The 14,411-nt window shown below is 31.5% G+C and overlaps 1 protein-coding gene across 1 annotated transcript in view; it reads left to right on the top strand.

Moving 5' to 3' along the window:
• Window positions 1–5,057: 5,057 nt before the first annotated feature.
• LOC142327727 (tripeptidyl-peptidase 2-like) overlaps window positions 5,058–14,411 on the top strand; it is a 147,632-nt gene continuing 138,278 nt past the window's right edge. Inside the window, exons 1-2 of the mRNA XM_075371014.1 lie at window positions 5,058–5,368; window positions 7,959–8,082. The gene's annotated coding sequence lies outside the window, so the exon portion shown is untranslated. The remainder of the gene's footprint in view (window positions 5,369–7,958; window positions 8,083–14,411) is intronic.

Genomic DNA, 14,411 nt, shown 5'->3' with positions numbered 1-14,411 from the left:
CAATATATAATCCTTAAGCCTAATTTCAGTAGCCATCCTCCAGTCATGAAAAAGATGCAAAAATCTTTGTACGGAACTGTGCGCTTCACAGTTCAGCAGTATGATGTTTGGCTGTTGTACGCATGTGCACATATGAAGCCGCACACGATGCTGCGAGGGAGAGAGAGCACTGTTGCTTCACAGTGCTGACCCTGGTGTGCTGGTGGAAGGTAGTTTTTTTTTTTACTCCATGTGTGTACAAAACATTCCTTGTTCATTCCCTTTTCTAGTTTAGTTGGTGGAAGGAATATGAAGGTGGTTTTAGTTGCTTTTGTGATCAGAAGATTGTGGAAAGCAAGGGCTCTTTGATTGCCAATTCTGTACAAAAACAAGGGCAAAGAGAAGGTAATTAGTAAAAACTAATTATGTATTTGTTTTTATGTATATAGAAATTTAAATTAAGCACTATTGGACTATAGTGTTTTTAAGCTGACATTTTATTAAGTTATTATTTAATAATAATAAAAATGTGTATTGATATTTTACTATTTATTCCATATTATTTATTTTAGTGTGCCATATTCTTGAAGGTGATTAAATGTAGAATTAGATTATTATCCTTCTTCTAGCTATTCTATTTGATTCATTTTTTTTTTTTGGTTCTTTTATTTTACATAAAAGTTTAACCATGAACTTGAAAAGGCCCAAAAAAAATTTTTGGAGCAGCACCCCCACTAATATTAGCTATGAGCCACCACTATTTAAACCAATGGAATTTGATTGTCATTTCAGCCACCTGTTGTCATTTCTGTCAATACTGTCAATGTCAAACACATGATTATGCTCACTACCCAGATCAGACAATTTATATGTATAAATCAATGAATCAACATTAACATTTTGTGATATCTTCTCTGTAATTGATTTTTTTCTCTATTTTTATCAAAAATGTTTAATTCTAAACTGTTCTCTTTATTTAAACCATGTTTGAATCATGTTTTTAATTCTGAAATAGGTGTAGGATTATAATATGGAATATTTGAAAAAAACAAATTTGTCTGAAGAAAACTTGTTTGCAAATAATATCTGAGGACCTTGTATGAGGTTCATTCTTAATACATCTGGTTTCATTTTAATGTAAGCTCTTTTCTGATTCATTCAAATTAGTATTAGTTTGTTTTGAGTCACTGTTTAATGTGATTATAACAAGAAATATTTGTTTCTGTTTCACAATGTCTGAATGTCTGACATGACAATAATTAAGAGGCATAAATTACTACTGTAGAAAGTATAATTAATTAAAACCACCAATCTTTGGTGGTGGCATTGCTCATTTATTGTTGTAAATTAGTTTATTAATATTATCAGTATCTAAAAAACACTTTGATAAAATAGTTGAAATAATGTTGTTTTACAGTATCATTCTTCATGTATTTCACAATTAAATTAAAGTTAATGAAATGTACCTCTTTGGATAGCAATTGCTCTTTGATGATAATAATATTAACAAAGACAAATTAAAATGAATAATATGGATTAAATTGAACATAAATTAATATGAATTGTTGCGAACCCAATTCAAATGTTGAATAATGCCTGAATCTCCTATAATTTCTTTTTCTGGTATTAATCATAAAGTACTGAATTGTAGAACCTTCAATATCTGCAGTCAGAGGACTAAAAATATGTTCAAATAAAAACTGTCTGGTGCCATACCTTGGTTAGGTGTATTTATTCTATTAATCTTGCTGGTGGTACATATTTAGCAGTAAATAAAATACATTGTTCAGTTATGTTTAAAGAATATATTTTAATAAGTTATAATGAGAACTATGTTTCACATTTTAATTTAAATTTCATTGTTGAAGAATGTAGGTAATTTACTGCATGTACTGTATGAATTGTAAATTTTGACTAAACAATGTCAGCTGTTAACAAGGCCAACTGAATTGGCCCTTTAACAACTTATTTATTTTATTTATTTATTTACAATTTAAAACTTACATGATCATCCGTCAGACCTAAGTCTGTCGACAGATATCCTAAAGAATTATTATTACATTATTAAGCGGTTAATGCAATAATCAGTTTTATGTAACAGCTAAAGATATTATTAGTTTTTTGTAATAGTTATAATAGTAGTACAATTATAAAAATTAATTTAACAAAACTAATGAACAAATTATTTCTTTAACATTTGTAATGTATTAGATTTAGTAACTAAAACTATACTCAAGAAACAAAACTATACTTAATTACAACAATTAATATCTTGTTGCAACAATTATATAAAGAAAATAAATAACTAAGCTTTAACCATTCAACAATACATTATTTATTGATTTACAATAATTATCAACATTAAAATAATAACTATAATCTTGTTATAATTGTCTGGATTGCCAGTATAAATCCAACATGAATCCTGTTAGTACCTATTACGTTATAGTTAATGCCCACTCAATGAGAAGTTTTTTAAAATCATTTTTTTTCATTTTTACATTATTGAGGTGATTCGGTAAAGAATTAAGTCACTCAGGAACAACATACTTCTTTAATCGTTTATCATAAGTATTATTATATCTATCTGTAATAAAGCTAATTGCTCTCAAATTGTATCCACTTTCTACATTTACCCTGTATTCACTGTTGTAAAAATAATTAAGAATTTAAATAGACCCCTAGCTGACAGAAACCTTGTAAGATTATTTAAATTAGTGTCATAATTGTTATCAGAATCATAACGATATCTTTGAGGGGACCCTATTTTGTATTAAATATTTTATTTATGAGATAAATACTTTACATGAATAAGAAGACAGTTAATTTTCTTATTTATAAAGTACTAGCATCCCAGTTGCGGCTTCACATGCGAACAAATGAATCCAATGTTGTCAAAATGGAAAAAAGTAACGCCGATAACTTGCAACCGTTATGTCGGAGGTCCAAAAAAATTAGCTTTTTTCACTGCAGGGCTTCAAAGTGTAGGTGTGCAAAATTTTAGACAAATCTGTCTGGTAAATCTCGAATTAAGTTGGAACAGGCAGACAAACAAACATTGATATAGAAGAAGAAGGAAATGATACACGAGTCTTGAACACGTTCTTACTGTGATAGTTGAGATGGTGAACACATTTGGAATGTCATTCAGTGCAGTTTCACTTACCCCATCGTACTGTCTTGAGTTTATGAGATATACGTTCCAGGTAGAAAATATCCCATTGGTGACTGGGGATTCACAAAATGAATTTAACATACCCTTTTCTTATAATGAGCTTTGAATAATTCCTGACACTTCCCCCTGAAATGACATCAGGCTCAATATGTTAACATACCTCCCAGATGGTGCTGCACTATGACATCTTTTGTGTATCTATAATAGAATATTCTCTGATCAGGTGTTACCAGATTCTTGGTCAGAGGCACTGGTGATCCCCCCATACTGAAACCTAGTAAAGATTAATCATGCTCCACAAGCTATCATCCTTTTTCCTTGACCTTGGCAGGATGTTAATCATTACAGGAACAGCCTAGATCTACTGTTCTGCTAGGAATTGGAGCTCAGCACTAAAGAAAAGAATGTCCTTGGCGATCTTCCCTTGTTAATTACTGTTTTGATCTTTGTCACTATAATAAAAAGAACGCAAATCCGATTTTTTTGTGAAATAAATTTTATAATATTATAAATACCCTGAATCCTGATGTTACAGTTTATACGGATGGCTCTCAAAACGTTAATTCTCTGGGTTGTGCTTTTGTGATTGACGACAGAATATACATGTTTGCCTCCCATGATTCTATGAGTACCTTACAGTCAATTAATGACGTGTACTCCTGATAATCATGTCTGTGAGATTCAATGTGTTATTTCGAAAATTAACCACTTTGTAACTGTGAGCTTCTTACTGGATCTCCAACCACATTGGAATTTAAGGCAATGAGCCGGCTGATAGTGCGGCAACGGAGGCCTGTTTCCAGCTTCCTTTCATCAAATCGCGTCGTTTCCAACAATCTTCTCTGTTACCTGAATAGGGTGGTTTATGATGAAAGGCAAAGGTACCATGGAATGCTACCATAACAATAAAAATTCACCCAATTAAGAAAACTGTTACCAAGGAACTTCTCATGCAGAAATAACTGTGGAGAGGAGGTTATTATCTGCTATTTGAAAAGAGGGCACTCTAGGCTCACACATGGGTATCTGACGACTCAAAAGGTCCACAAGTTTGTGCTCGCTATGACTACCAACAGTCCACCACATCCTTGTGATTGTATTTATTATGCGTCCCAAGTTTAAACTAGGCGCTAACATGGAGACTATTATAATGAAGTGTTATGTTTTAACGAGTTCTTAGGGTCGTCATTTATATTCAAATATTTAAATTTCAGCCGTGTGTTCAACAGTTTGTGCCGTTTACTGCAAAGCAGGTAATATTTTAATTGCAATATATAATATGATGTATCTGTGTCTTATTTCACTTTTAACATGCGTTACAGGCCTTTTACTTTAAAGATGTATTTTTGGGTTGGTGAGTTTTTAATTTTTAAATGTCTTATTTTTTAATTTTATTTTTTACAACAAATATATCATATCCGGACGATGATAACACGAAAGATTTTTCACCCATAAAATTCAAAATCTGTTCTTGAGCTACAACGCTATCTAGAAGGGAAAGTAGAAAAGCTTACAACCCAAATAATCATTGTAAAATATATTAGGAATAATAATAAAAATGGAGGGAATAGGGGAATGTGTAAAATTAAGTGTAATGAATGTAATAAGATTTATATTGGTAAAACTAACAATTAAAAAAAAAAGATTTATGACACATTAAAATGCTTAGAGAACAGAAAAAGAGTTGTGTCTAATGTAGCCGACCATTTTTGCAATGTAAGCGTGGTATTACTGATTATAAAAATAATTGCAAAAAATGAATATTTTTTTGAAAAATATTGTATTTATAAATTTAAACAATGATTAATGATAACAATGTGAAATGATTAATCAACAGATCGTTTTTGAAGATGATTGGGTTGTAGCAATTGGCAAGTGTTAAAGAACGTAGTTGTGTGATGTACATCATTCCGTTACTTTAATGGCGTTGTAATTACGAAGTTTGTGTTTGCGTTGTGAAGTTTGTCTAGGAGTGTTTGTTTTTTAAGCTTTTGTTTTGTTATTGGTTGATTTAAATGTAGAATTATGTGTATACCTCTTGATGATACGAGATCCCGCGTCGAATATATATATCAAAGATAGTGTTCTAAGGAAATTATAACAATATTATTCTATGAACGATTTTCCAGACGTCCGGTCATACGAACTTTGGATTCAAACAGAATTCTCAATCCGTAATACCGAACCTTAGCATTTTTTGAATAAAATTCTCAAGTTCGTAAAACGTTTGTACTGAGGATTAAGTTTACATTATTATAACGTAGATATGCTCCATATCACCAGGCTGCATATGTTCTAGGCTCAATCAACTTCTAATAAAAGTTGTCTTAATTTACCATTCTATCTTAACTAAATTATTCTTAAGTTCCTGTGATAGTGTCTAGGGACTCTTTAAGATTTAAAATAAAACCAGTCTTATTTATTTGTATACACAACTTAATCTTCTAAAATTCAGATTGTAAATCCTTTCCAATTCTTACATAACTTATGTATAACCTTATCTTTCTTAAATATTTAGTAAAGCGAATTCCTTTTCTATTATATTATAGCAATGAATAGCGTACACATCAATATCACAGTTCTTTGTTATTATAATAAACATGTTGAAACATTTTGAAAATATCAAAATAATTTTCTCAACTTGTTGGTTGTTTGGTTAGGAAATTTTAGAAATATGATTATGATCAACTTTCAAACCTCCACATTTCATTCATTTTTTACAATGCCAGAATCATTTTTTGTAACCTTTGCCCCTTAATTGCAATGAAGTGTTTTTAATGCATTCTAGTCTTTTTTGACTACGCATAAGCTTGCAATTAACAGTTTATTTTTCTGATGTTTCGTTTTTCTTTCTTCCCAATATTTTTTTCATTCTAGTGTATCTGATTTCTTTCTTCACTTATTTTAAAATTGGATTCAATGCTTTCTCTTCAACTTTAGATTCTTCATTCCTTTATCATACCTTTATAATGGGGATATCAATTATTTTAATAAAAACGATTATTATTCTGTAATAATTTTACTTTAAGGAAAAAGAAAATAATGAAAATATAAGACACATTGTAATTCCATGAATGATGTTAGAAATCAATTTAAACAAGAATTGTGATATACTGTTTACGCAAATATATTGTTAGCTTGTTTCTTGAAATTTCCTTAAATTCTCTTAATTTTTAATTACCTCTCTTTCTGTTTCTCTAAGCATTTATCATTCCATAATTATTTTTAAAAAGATTGTTAGTTTTACCAAAAAATCTTATTACATTTCATTATATACATTCCCCTTAAATCAAATCTATCATTTTTATTGTTATTATTATTCCTCATATATTTTATAATATGATTATTAGGATTATTATTCAGATTGTAATATTACGTTTAATGATGATAATTTAAATCCTGAATGCTTATTAGAAAGGCGTAAAAACTATATTAACTTCATGTATATCTCATCTTATATGATTGAACACAAAGATTTTCATCTTTACATACTTTGTTACGAACATTTAGTTTCTGATTGATTCATTCACCATATTAATTCTAAATTGTCTGAGAATGTAATTTTAGTACTTTTAACTACTAAGGAGTTATCAATCACAGTCCATGTATTTCAATGAGATAACGAACCAGGTCATTGATAAACAAAGCTTAGTTCACTAGATCCATATTTGGATGATTTAGGTCTAATCTGTGTATGAGGCAGACTTTAACGTTCTCTCCTACAATCACGTTAAACATCCTATCGTTAACATCTGAGTGAAAATTCTGAAATTGTCAACACTTGAATACTTAAGTGTTCAACTCTGAACACTTGTTAACTCTTACACTGTAGTGTACAATTAACACATCATTCGTTGCGACAGAGATACTGGATTATAATGCTAAAAGAATCATTTCGTCAATCTTTCATGTGTTTAATTTGCTTTAGATGTGATGCAAAACTCAATTCCAACAGCTTTGTCAATTAATGCCTGGTAGAGTGATTCCTTCCTGAAAATTCTCTTGTACATTAGATTATAGTGGCCCAATTATAATTCGTCATGGTAGGCAAAGATCTAAAACATTGAATAAGGCTTGCATACCGCTTTTTATATGTTTAGCAGCCACTAAGGCTATTCATTTAAGAGTTAGTTTCTGATTGACTTTACAATCATTTTTTTCCACCTTCAAAAGACTCATTTCACATAAGAGGTATACCTAATATATTTTCTAATAACTCTGCTAACTTTCATTATGTTTTAAGATCAAGACAAATTTAAAACAAAATATTCAAATCTTTTCTACATCACCAGGAATTAGTTGGTCATTTATTCCTCCTCCATCTCCTCATTTTAGTGGTTTGTGGGAAAGTGCAGTCAAGTGTCAAATATCATACGTAGTGTAATAGGAAAAACAATTCTCAACATAGAGAAATTTTATACAGTGTTGATACAGATTTAGGTTTGTCTTAATTCTCGCCCTACTTTTGCTATTTCCACTGATCATAGAGACCACTGGCTCTCTAGGACACCAGGTTCACCGGGACATTTTTCTTATTGGATGTAAAGTAAATCAGTTCTTAAAAAGATGTTAAAAGTAAATTTATTTAAAGTGATTTCAATTCTGTTATAAAATGTAACTTAAAACTTAAGTTACTGATATAAAATCATATATGATTTTGTATCAACATATTTAATTTTTTGTTAAATAACATCTGCGTTGGGATTAATTTGCTTGCTTAAAATAGATAAATATATTTAGCATTTAAGATTATTTAATTTTTAATGTCCAATCATTCTAATTTAACTTTTCTTTGTGTTTACAGGCATAAAAATTTATCAATATTTAAGCAACTTGGGTGTAAGAAACTTTATTTATTATTCTCCTTAGTGAAACAAAATTTAAATTCAGAGGTGAAAAATGAAGTGTTTCATTTGAAAAAAAATCAGGTTAGTGAAATTGCATTTTGTTTTTATAACAAGATAGTACATTATAATTTTTTGCGGTATCAACAAAATTTCATTAGTAATCAACTTTTTCTCATGATAATTTATTATTTACAAAAGTACTAATAATAATACCTATTCTTTGCTTTCATACTTATCTATTCTCTTGTTAGATCGATTGTTATAAATTCACACACAAATATCAATTTAAAAAAAAGAGGGCATAAATAATACAAATCTCTTCAGGATTAGAAAACCAGAATATGGTATGTAATTTTATCTGTTATGCACAAGGAAAACTAGAAACAAGTATGAAATTATTTCACTGACATAATTAAAGAAAAAACAATGTTATTTGTAATTTCAATATGCGTTTTTTGTCAAGTGGCAATAGAAATAAATATTACTATAAATTTAAAACAAACCAGGCAGCATTTTATAAATAGTGCAATTATAGTAATGTATTTCTAAACAGTACCATTTTTGATCATTTTTGGTTACTACTGGTGTTAATTTCAGTAGCCATCCCCAGTTATGAAAAAGATACAAAAATCTTTGTATGGAATTGTGCACTTCACAGTTACAGCAGTGTGATGTTTGACTGTTGTACGCATGTGCACATAGGAAGCTGCACAAGGCTGTGAGGGAGAGAGAGCACTGTTGCTTCGCAGTGCCAACCCTGGTGTTCTGGTGGAAGGTAGTTTTTTCTTGTACTTTGTGTGTGCACAGAACATTCCTTGTTCATTCCGTTTTCTAGTTTAGTCGGTGGAAGGAATATGAAAGTGGTTTAGTTGTCTTTTAGTAGTGATCAGAAGATTCTAGAAAGCAGGAGCTCTTTGATTGCCAATTCTGTCCAAAAACATGCTGGAAGGGCAAAAGAGAAGGTAATTAGTAAAAACTAATTATGTATTTGTTTCTGTGCACATAGAAATTTAAATTAAGCACCATTGGACTATAGTATTTTTAAGCAGACATTTTACTAAGTTATCTAATAATAATAAAAATATATTGTCTGTATTTGACATTTTATTATTTATTCCATATTAATTATTTTAATGTACCATATTCTTGAATGTGATTTTTTTTTTTTTTTGTCTTCAGTCATTTGACTGGTTTGATGCAGCTCTCCAAGATTCCCTATCTAGTGCTAGTCGTTTCATTTCAGTATACCCTCTACATCCTACATCCCCAACAATTTGTTTTACATACTCCAAACGTGGCCTGCCTACACAATTTTTCCCTTCTACCTGTCCTTCCAATATTAAAGCGACTATTCCAGGATGCCTTAGTATGTGGCCTATAAGTCTGTCTCTTCTTTTAACTATATTTTTCCAAATGCTTCTTTCTTCATCTATTTGCCGCAATACCTCTTCATTTGTCACTTTATCCACCCATCTGATTTTTAACATTCTCCTATAGCACCACATTTCAAAAGCTTCTAATCTTTTCTTCTCAGATACTCCGATTGTCCAAGTTTCACTTCCATATAAAGCGACACTCCAAACATACACTTTCAAAAATCTTTTCCTCACATTTAAATTAATTTTTGATGTAAACAAATTATATTTCTTACTGAAGGCTCGTTTAGCTTGTGCTATTCGGCATTTTATATCGCTCCTGCTTCGTCCATCTTTAGTAATTTTACTTCCCAAATAACAAAATTCTTCTACCTCCATAATCTTTTCTCCTCCTATTTTCACATTCAGCGGTCTATCTTTGTTATTTCTACTACATTTCATTACTTTTGTTTTGTTCTTGTTTATTTTCATGCGATAGTTCTTGCGTAGGACTTCATCTATGCCGTTCATTGTTTCTTCTAAATCCTTTTTACTCTCGGCTAGAATTACTATATCATCAGCAAATCGTAGCATCTTTATCTTTTCACCTTGTACTGTTACTCTGAATCTAAATTGTTCTTTAACATCATTAACTGCTAGTTCCATGTAAACATTAAAAAGTAACGGAGATAGGGAACATCCTTGTCGGACTCTCTTTCTTATTAGGGCTTCTTTCTTATGTTCTTCAATTGTTATTGTTGCTGTTTGGTTCCTGCACATGTTAGCAATTGTTCTTCTATCTCTGTATTTGAACCCTAATTTTTTTAAAATGCTGAACATTTTATTCCAATCTACGTTATCGAAAGCCTTTTCTAGGTCTATAAACGCCAAGTATGTTGGTTTGTTTTTCTTTAATCTTCCTTCTACTATTAATCTGAGGCCTAAAATTGCTTCCCTTGTCCCTATACTTTTCCTGAAACCAAATTCGTCTTCTCCTAACACTTCTTCCACTCTCTTCTCAATTCTTCTGTATAAAATTCTAGTTAAGATTTTTGATGCATGACTAGTTAAACTAATTGTTCTGTATTCTTCACATTTATCTGCCCCTGCTTTCTTTGGTATTATTACTATAACACTTTTTTTTAAGTCTGATGGAAATTCCCCATTTTCATAAATATTACACACCAGTTTGTATAATCTATCAATCGCTTCCTCACCTGCACTGCGCAGTAATTCTACAGGTATTCCGTCTATTCCAGGAGCCTTTCTGCCATTTAAATCTTTTAATGCTCTCTTAAATTCAGATCTCAGTATTGTTTCTCCCATTTCATCCTCCTCAACTTCCTCTTCTTCCTCTATAACACCATTTTCTAATTCATTTCCTCCGTATAACTCTTCAATATATTCCACCCATCTATCGACTTTACCTTTCGTATTATATATTGGTGTACCATCTTTGTTTAACACATTATTAGATTTTAATTTATGTACTCCAAAATTTTCCTTAACTTTCCTGTATGCTCCGTCTATTTTACCAATGTTCATTTCTCTTTCCACTTCTGAACACTTTTCTTTAATCCACTCTTCTTTCACCAGTTTGCACTTCCTGTTTATAGCATTTCTTAATTTCCGATAGTTCCTTTTACTTTCTTCATCACTAGCATTCTTATATTTTCTATGTTCATCCATCAGCTGCAATATATCATCTGAAACCCAAGGTTTTCTACCAGTTCTCCTTTTTCCGCCCAAGTTTGCTTCTGCTGATTTAAGAATTTCTTTTTTAACATTCTCCCATTCTTCTTCTACATTTTCTACCTTATCTTTTTTACTCAGACCTCTTGCGATGTCCTTCTCAAAAATCTTCTTTACCTCCTCTTCCTCAAGCTTCTCTAAATTCCACCGATTCATCTGACACCTTTTCTTCAGGTTTTTAAACCCCAATCTACATTTCATTATCACCAAATTATGGTCGCTATCAATGTCTGCTCCAGGGTAAGTTTTGCAGTCAACGAGTTGATTTCTAAATCTTTGCTTAACCATGATATAATCTATCTGATACCTTCCAGTATCGCCTGGCTTTTTCCAAGTGTATATTCTTCTATTATGATTTTTAAATTGGGTGTTGGCAATTACTAAATTATACTTCGTGCAAAACTCTATAAGTCGGTCCCCTCTTTCATTCCTTTTGCCCAGCCCGTATTCACCCACTATATTTCCTTCCTTGCCTTTTCCAATGCTTGCATTCCAATCTCCAACTATTATTAAATTTTCATCTCCTTTTACGTGTTTAATTGCTTCATCAATCTCTTCGTATACACACTCTACCTCATCATCATCATGGGCGCTTGTAGGCATATAGACGTTAACAATCGTTGTCGGTTTAGGTTTTGATTTTATCCTTATTACAATGATTCTATCGCTATGCGTTTTGAAATACTCCACTCTCCTCCCTATCTTCTTGTTCATCACGAAACCTACTCCTGCCTGCCCATTATTTGACGCTGAGTTAATTACTCTAAAATCACCTGACCAAAAGTCGCCTTCCTCTTCCCACCGAACCTCACTAATTCCTACTATATCCACATTTGTCCTACCAATTTCCCTTTTTAAATTTTCTAGCCTACCAACCTTTTTCAAGCTTCTAACATTCCACGCTCCGACTCGTAGAATGTTTTTTTTTAATTTTCTGGTGACCCCTTCCTTAGTAGTCCCCACCCGGAGATCCGAACGGGGGACTATTTTACCTCCGGAATATTTTACCAAGGAATATTTTACCTTGAATGTGATAATTGTCTGTATTTGACATTTTATTATTTATTCCATATTAATTATTTTAGTGTACCGTATTCTTGAATGTGATAAAATGTAGAATTAGATTATTAGCCTTCTTCCAGCTAGTCTATTTGATTCATTTTGTTTTTTTTTGGTTCTTTTATTTTACATAAAACTTTAACCATGGATTTGAAAAGGCCCAAAAAAAATTTTTTGGAGCAGCACCCCCACTAATATTAGCTATGAGCCACCATTATTTAAACCAATGAAATTTGATAAAGTCATTTCAGCCACCTTTTGTCATTTCTGTCAATATCAAATACATGATTGCACTTGCTGCCCATATTAGACAATTTATATGTATAAATCAATGAATCAACGTTAACATTTGTAGATATATTCTCTGCAATTGACTTTTTCTTCTATTTTGATAAAAATGTTTAAATTCTAAATTATTCTCTTTATTTAAACAATGTTTGAATCGTGTTTTTAGTTCTGAAATACTGTAGGATTATAATATTGAATATTTAAAGGAAATAAACTTCTCTGAAGAAAACTTGTTTGCAAATAATATCTGAGGACTCTGAATTAGGTCCATTCTTAATACACCTGGCCTCATTTTAATGTAAGCTCTTTTCTGTTTCATACAAGAAAACCCGTCTCAATAAGCGATTGTATATGCGATTATAACAAGAAATATTTGTTTCCGTTTTACAATGTCTGACATGACAATAATTACAAAGCATAAATTACTACTGTAGAAAGGACAATTAATTAAAAATATCCCTTTGGTGGCTCGCGTATTGTTATAAACTAGTTTATTAATATTATTTCTACAGTACCTAAAAAACACTAGGATAAAATAGTTGAAATAATGTTAAGTTTTACAGTATCATTCTTTACTTATTTCACAATTAAATTAATGAAATGTACCTCTCTGTATGGCAATTGCACTTTGATGATAATAATATTAACAAAGATAAATGAAATATGAATAAATTAAAACGATATAATAATATGAATTGTAACGAACTCGATTCCAATGTTGAATAATGTCTGAATCTCCAATAATTTCTTTTTCTGGTATTAATCATAAATTAAAGTACTGAACCGTAGAACCTTCAATATCGGCGATCAGAGGACTAAAAATATGTTCGAATAAAAACCGCCTTGGTGCCGTACCTTGATTAGGTGTATTTATTCTGTCTATTAACCTTGCCGGTTCATATTTAGCAGTAAATAAAATACATTGTTTAGTTATGTTTAAAGAATATATTTTAATAAGTTATAATGAGAATTTTGTTTCACATTTTAATTTAATTTGTGTTGCACTGTTGAAGAACGTATACCGTAAACGGTAGTTACCGGAGGCTAAACAGGAAAAAGAAAAAGAAAAAGAAAGAAGGTGTATGACGAATCCTCACATTCCCATTTAGAATTGTTGTACGCAATTGTACGTTAACCATAGAGATGTCGTATACAAGTGCGGTTAAACGGGCTAATAAGAACAAGTTAAGACGATTGAGACTGGAAGACCTTGCAGGCTATGCTATTATATAGTTTCCTCGACCGATCCGTCCGGTTAGATAGTCGAGAGATCATTCCGTCTGTTGAGATCATTTAGGCGATCTAAACTTGTAATCCGTAATGAACCGGAGCTCCATCCGGCATGAACCGTATTTTATTGCGTGTGCTTAGCGAAAAATTTTCGAGCAAAAGTGGAAAATCAGAAGTCAAGAAATGTATACGCCTTCAACGTCGAGCGTTTCAGGTAAAAAGCAGACGAATAAGGGGTCACCCGTACGTTTACAGAAAACTGATATCGGTGAGGGTATAAATTTGACTTCAGCGATGAAGAAAATATCGTTCAAAAAATTCGGATCGGTACATTTTCGGATAAGCCATCGGCATAATCCAAAACGGGGACTGTATAATCTCGCGGTAAAATAGTCGCTCGCGCAAAACCTTTCGAACTGTTGCATTACAATCGCTAAACTCCAAGATCCGGCTCTCTAGTCCTTTTTTCGAGACGACAAGGTATTTCTTTCAGCGGCGGCACTGTAGAACTGCATCGCCCCCTTTTTCCACTTGATATTACCGATAACATTTAATATAACGAGTCCTTTTTTCATTAATTCATTCGTTATACTTCTACAATATCTAATCCTTAAGCTTAATGTCAGTAGCCGGTTTACGAAAAAGATACAAAAATCATTGTATGTAACTGTGAGCTTCACAGTTCCAGCGGCCACGTATTTGGCTATTGTGCGTATGCGCACATAG

Source organism: Lycorma delicatula, chromosome 7 (assembly GCF_047948215.1).
Source record: "Lycorma delicatula isolate Av1 chromosome 7, ASM4794821v1, whole genome shotgun sequence".
In the NCBI taxonomy this organism is placed as follows: Eukaryota; Metazoa; Arthropoda; class Insecta; order Hemiptera; family Fulgoridae; genus Lycorma; species Lycorma delicatula.
The sequence above is the reverse complement of the archived record's forward strand: the minus strand, read 5'-3'. Positions and strand labels throughout refer to the sequence as shown.